A 7,100-nucleotide genomic window follows, 5' to 3' on the forward strand; every position below is an offset into this window, starting at 1 on the left:
GACTCGCGGTATGTACGAGCCACAGAGACGCAGGTGAACGGTGCGCGCAGTATATCTTATTTAACAAGCAATTACTCCTACGAGCATTTCTGTGGGAAAGTAAAGTGAGCATTAGCATAACAAAGAGAAGCTGTTTGTTGCACAATTGGATGAGAAACACAAGTTGAAAGGAGGTTAAATAATAATAAAGTATCACTCTGTGATTTATCTTTAGGTAAGCACCTGTGTTCTAAATAAGCAGACGAAACAATGGATTTTTCAAGATGCATGCACACCTGTAGGGATCACAGCTGATATCGGGGGCCAGAACAATTAACCACAGGAGCGAATGATACCCTGTAATTTTCAAAGGCAGTATTATCTATAATTTTGCTCGTTACATAAGAAAAAAAAGACTTCTATCATTGCTGAGATGTACTTCTATAGGTTCTTTTTTCTCTGCTTTCTGAGGAAGGGAAGGTTCTGTCATGCCGTCATGCTCGGTGGCTCTGCACTGTAATTTTCATCTCAGATCATCCACGGTTATCAGTCATGGTCAACAGACTCCCTCGTCCCGACTCCCACCACCTGGGAGAAAATACTTTCAGAAAGAGAAGGAAAATGAAGGAGGTGGATCCGCGTAAAAGTTTGACTAAAAGGAAGAGCTGAAAGGCTGTAATCGAAAACTTTCTCTGCTCAAAGTTTCTGGCAGATCGTCGCGACAGCGGGAGCAGACGAAATGGGAGGTCAGGTGTCGTGTCGGCTTTAAGCTTCCACAAATTGTTTGCGCTGCCGGCTTCAGCACAAACCGCATCCTCTGTGGGTTTTACGGAATCTTTGATTAGGATTTCATCCTAAAGAGCAGCTCAGACAGCTTTGAACAAGGTCTCAGATTTTCTCTGATATTTGGAAAGAAATAATGGTCCTGTTGTCAGACGTGGGCTGTGCAACCTCAGTGGACAATCTGACAAATTTAGCCATGATGGGCCGGATGGAAGACATGTTGCCGAGTTCTTCCGACAAAAGAGGCCATCTTTAAGGTATGGAAATACTCTAGGCATTGTAAACATATTCTAAAGCACATTTTTCTATGTAAAACACATAGACAACATCGCTGACATCGCTGACCCTTGCTGCATTCATAAGAATTATTGCATTAATTTGTCTTTCAGTGTGTCAGAGACCCGCACACTATCATACAAATCATACTAACCGTGACGTAAAATTTAGTATGTCATGCGTTCCCATCTCATAGTATGCAATTTTGTGTATGCGAGAAATGCCCAGATGTATACTAGATCGGCCCGGATATTTTAGTATGAGACGGGAGCTCACTGTTTGTACTCAACCACCCCAAAATGCATTGCGGCTATTCAGCTTCTACTATGGCGGAGATGGACCGGAGATCAGACCGGACATACGTAAACGATTAAGTCACGTGATACGGAGAAGACGGCTTCCACCGGCATCCTATTAGTCAGGTTAGTAGGCAGTATGCAGTACATACTGTTTGAGTATGTAGTAGGCAGAACGTTAGTATGCAGTTTCGGACACAGCATTTGTCTGTGGACAGCATGAAATACGGCCGATACTAGCTAAAAAGGATTCAAGCGAAAACAAAGAACCTGCAATCCTGCAGATGTCTCTCCATCTCAATCCTGAAGATGGGTTAGTTTGCCAGGATGACTTTTTTTGTTTATCTATTGTTTATTTAAATGCATATATTGAAGCCTAGCCCACCTACTTTTAACGAAATAATGCTTACCCACAAGCCTAGTTTGCAACTCCATTCTGCGACATTCCTATAGCACAGGGAAAAGGAAAAAATTAAGACAATTGAAAAGCCGAAGGAGGCTATATCCTTGGCGAAGCCAGCTACTGATCTGGCCAATGATAAGCCAGTGCTGGTAACTCAGACTGACAGCTTCGGAAGCGAATGACCAGCCTATCCAGTAGTCAATCCAGTGGGTTGCTAGCTTCAGCATGGATATCGCCTCCTTTGGCCTCTCAGTAGTCTTAGGCCATGTCCACACGGAGACGGGTTTAGGAGTAAACGCCAAAGTTTTTTGTCGTATGGTCGTTTCGTCCACACGGAACCGGCATTTCAGGAGCCCATATACGCTAATTTTTGAAACCGCCTCCCAGAGTGGATAAATCCCTAAACGCCACCCTGGCGTTTCCGTATGTACAGCCTATACGGATCTTTCTTGAATCGCGCCGCCTCCGGTTTCATGGGGACGCAAACATTTCCTGAGACAGCGCCGTGTTTACGGAAAACTTTTTCATAAAGAAGTCGGCTCCGTCTCCATGTGGACATGGCCTTAATTTGGTCCTTTTCCCTGCGCCATACATTCCAAAAGATGGCTTAAAACTCACTTGCTCTATCATACAGCATTATCAGACATACAGACATTAATCCACCTGCAGAGACGAACCCAAAACATCCAATATGATCTGTCCTCATAAATATGTCACATTCTGAAAGGCTGTCGTTTTTGACTTCGTAAGATATAAGGTGTCATTTACAATTACCTAAATGAATCTGTAACACCACAGGATGAATGAGTACACAGAGTACTACTCATGGCCTTTTTGTAACCCTCATCACACACAGTCCCTATGTTCACCATCAAACTCCATTTGCTGCTACTTTAAAACCTTCATTTCCTCCTGTTTTTAACTGGATGAGACATTACCAGAGTGGTTTACTGCTTTGCTCATTACGTGCAGAGTAATAAATGTTAGGCTTTTAGGAAAACAGCTTCAGCTCTTGTAGTCGTTCGCATCTGAAATAACCAACACGTCTCATTTCAGCCCATTTCCTAACAGAGAGGCTCTCAAGCCCTATTTTAAAAGATTACCCTGATACACAAAGGAAATGGTAATGGATTACAGGCAAAGGGTAAACAGGAACCTGCACTTAAGTTCTCAGGGTTATGAAATGACATTTACAGTTTGATATGTGTTCTAAACATGATGATTTCTCAAGCTACAATCTTCTAAACATATTTCCACATATGGCTTTCAGGGCTTTTAATGCTATACTTCCTTTCTCACATTTAGCTTAAGCAGCCCAAACCGACTGTTCCCCCGCCACAACTCACCAATCACTGCCTCAGCATGGACCAGTCAGGGAGGAGGGGGCTGATTGCAGCTCATCAGTGTGTCAGCTGGAAGTGCAGACTGAAGGGAGCACATGGTCGAGTGGTTTTCCCCCGCTGCCGCGTTTTCCTCACTTGACTGCAAATCAAACGGTTGTTGTTTTAGTCAGGAGATCAGTTAAGTTGTGGAAAAGATGAGAGGCGGTCGATTATTCTGCACGCTTCGGCCTGTTTACGACCCCTGTCGCACGTGTGAGGAGGGGCTGATTGAGGCGTTTGATTTGTAAAGCAGATGCCTTCATCTGTTCCCCAGTGAGGCAAACGCGACGTGAGAGGACCAAACATGTGATCAGCTGCTCTCGCTATCCTTCGCCTGCAGCTAGGTGCCATTGTAAAAAGCCATTATAGCTGAGCCTGCTCTCCTATACACTCAGCGCTCAGCTTATCCTACAGATTTCACTTCTGTGCAGCCGTTGGATCCTATAGACTCATCTCCCAGCATGCACGGCAATCCCCTAGCTGCTTAACGCGATTAAAAGTAATGGGAGTGCGATTCTGCAGGCACCGCTAAACTGTTTGAAAGTGAAGCACTCCATCTCTTTGTCCAACATCAACTCTTTGGCTGTGTGAGCTAAATGAACTTCCTGCTGAAGCCCTGCTTCTCATGATAAATAGACCGCTGCTGCAGCTGCAAACAACAAGTTCATTGAAAGACCCGCCAAGCCTTTAAAACATCCATAAGTAACATAAAACAGTGCAGAAATAAAATGCTCCTCTGAGTATTGAGCGAATTAAAACAGGGAAAATAATGTTTAGGTCCACAGGGAGGCAGTCATTTCAGTAATATGCCATTTAGTATTCATTGTTCTACATTTCTAAGAACTATTTTATTTTGAGCTCCCAAGGCAGTTCAGCTAGAACATCATTTCCACTAATCAATGGCTCCAGTTGCAAATAAATAAGCAGAAAATATCACATTATGCTGCTCGATTGCAGATTTTTAATCAGGGAGCGCAAATGTGTTTTGAGAACACAGATTCAAACCCATCAAAATGGGTTTTTTGTTCCTTTTCATTTCCTTTTTATAACCGACGGAGAAATAACAGCGGTTCAAGCAGATAACCTCCTTCACAAGTCCAACCTGAAGTTCTAATATAAAAGTTTTCAATGCAATTTTTGAAAAACACTAGCCTCTGAAATGGCCGTGTTTGTGAGGCCGCCGAGAAGAGGTTGGTGAGATTTACTTTGAAAAGAGAATAACGCTGATATGGGAACTGAGAAAGAAAATTGAAGAAAAGAAAGCGAAAGCACACAGACGAGGCGAGGTCATCCTTGTTTGTGCGGATTATTTGAAAAAAGGTGATGTACTGTAAGAAAGAAAGAGAGCCACAGTGTCAAATCAATAGATAGATTGCTGCTGAATGTCCCTCTGTGGCAATTCAAAGTGCCAGGGCTTTAGAAAAACAAACTACAAACTCACAGCTCAGTCAGGCAATTCACACAGAGCTCATTACTTTAAGTGAATGCAGGGTATGTACAGTTTAAGTGAACTCTAATGTTGTTGCGTTCAACCAATGACTGTTTTTATACAGTCTATGCTTTCAACAAGCAAAAAGACGTTGTTTACCGTCATTGTACTAGCAGCGTAAACAATACTGTAGGGCAGAAGCTCAATAAAAGCTTGAGAATATAACGCATGCAACAAATATGTAATTAATTGAGTTTCATAACCAGTGCATTTGATATTTGATGCCACTTAATGCCACAACATTCAGTATCAGGAAAGCTTAATATATACAACCCACAGCATAAAGTGCCTACTAACAAGCAAATGAGCTCAGGCACTGCAAGAAAGTAATTCTGACTGTCACTTCATGCAATGCAAACAACTGTGTTATGGCAGATAGCATCATGCTAGATTGCTTCTGGACCGCTTGTAGCTAATTAATGTAACCTACTACTATGCTAAAAGTGTACTAGACGCACAGTGTCAGGCTCAAAGAGGCTATAATTAACTCTTTAGCAGATATGGGTGTAAGCACAAGCAGCAAATTCTTACCTTGAAGTTGTAAAACAGTTGACACGTTACTGTTATAAATTCTTCAGGAGGCATTGATAATAACAGCAGCAGGAAACCTCAAGCGCTTGGGTTCAAGTCACTTGCGCTGCTGACAGTTAGCTAACGGCTGGACGCTGGCTAACTGACAGTTCGAGCGTTAGCTAGCTCGAGCGTCAGCTAACTGACAGTTCGGACGTAGACGGCAGTTGGACCGTTGGCTAACTAATGTAGCGGCGAATGTAGCTAACCGTTAGCAGCATCAGGGAGAGCAGCACTGGCCGTTAATGTCATTTCCTCTAGAAAACCTTCCCCAAGCGACATGTTCAGACATTTGGCAGGCAAAGTTTCTTATCAATGTGAAGCAGTATTACACACTAGCAGCAAGTGAGTCAAACGCAATTTATATGCTAAAGTCTGACAATAACATGGCATGGAATGGTGTGGGACATCTTCTATGTTGCCAGATATTCCGCCTAAATCAGCTACTTTTGGCTACTACTATTTTGCAGGTTTTGCTCCCAACAAAGTTAAGCCATTATAATGTATCACGCCCACCCATCCAGTTATTGACAATGGCAGGGCACTGAGTTCATTAACACACTCTCTGATATGATGGACAATACCAAATACCATTAAGGTTTCACTATTAAATCAGCTCTGTTGGTGGCTTGTAAAAGCTTAAACCTTATGGTTTATTAGTGCTTATTGCACTAATAAAACAGAAGCCCAGAGGCAAGTCCCCAGGGCTCCTATTTGGATGTGTAATGGGGGGGCGTGGGGAATGTGCTTCTTTATAGGATTAAGGCTCTGTTAGGGCTACTTGATGTCAGTCAAATCTGGCAACACTGCATGCAACTGAACTACCTCTGTCTTAACTCTATTTCAGCCCTCATATTATTCAAGTTCCAATTTCTTACCAATAAGCAGTGATCAAAGTGGACAGGTGCAATTGCAGGTGGTGGAGTGGCCGTACAGTGCCTGTAAGGCTAAAATAATGTCCACAACAAAAGGCCTTCTGAGGCTCTCGCTGTCTTTCATCTGTCTGAGGCGGGAGATAAAGAGAGAGACGTGCGAGAGAGCATCATTACAAGTCCATCTACACTCTTTATCTAATCACTAATGGCTTTGGAGAGGAGTTTCAAAACCATCAACACTGCTGTTTCACAATGTTTCCCGCAATATTACCCTCACAGCCAGCCATTATGTAAACTAGAGCACAAAATATGGCTCTTCCAGTCCATTCTTGCTCCCTCTCCGGCTCTTTTTTAGTCCATATGCCACAGTCAAGATGACATTTTTTTTCTGGTGATGGATGCCAAAGTTACATTGGTCTCTTGTGGACTGGGAGCAGTTTTAACATCTGATGTGACAGCCAGGTTTTCAGAGCAATCTGAAGCTGTCAAAGTGACCCCCATATCTAAGAGAAACAATCTTAAAGTGCAGGCTGTCACACAATAAGACACACAATAGCAGGATAATGACGTTTGTTGGACACATAAGCTAACTGTCATGCTTTACTTTGCACTAAAGGTCATTTTTTTGTCACATATCGTCCTGGAGGCTCTGTCAAACAAGTCGTGTACAGCTTTTCGTGGATCTATACCATCATGCACAGAGTGGATTATTCCTGCTAGTGCGGGATCATGGGTAGCACCACGTGGAGAGTGACCTTTTCAGCCATGTGTCACCTGCCCGTGATGCTCCAGGTGGCCCCTCTAAGCATAGCGTGTCTGAATGTCTGTGTCATAATGCTTCAGTGACTCCAGCTATTACAACAACAAAAAAAATGAAGAAAGGATCAAAAATTGGACACAGACACGCAATCTTTTATTCAGCAGCAAATGGCAAATGTTTTGTTCAAAAGAGGATATTTAGAGTCAGTTTAAGAGCCGCAGATAAGTTTTCAAAACAGATGCACTCCCAGAATTTAATTTCCCGTGAGGAATCATGTGATTTCCCAT

The sequence above is a fragment of the Semicossyphus pulcher genome, unplaced genomic scaffold (genome assembly GCF_022749685.1).
Source record: "Semicossyphus pulcher isolate SPU_LCO1_2020_fin unplaced genomic scaffold, fSemPul1.0.p SCAF_20, whole genome shotgun sequence".
Lineage (NCBI taxonomy): Eukaryota > Metazoa > Chordata > Actinopteri > Labriformes > Labridae > Semicossyphus > Semicossyphus pulcher.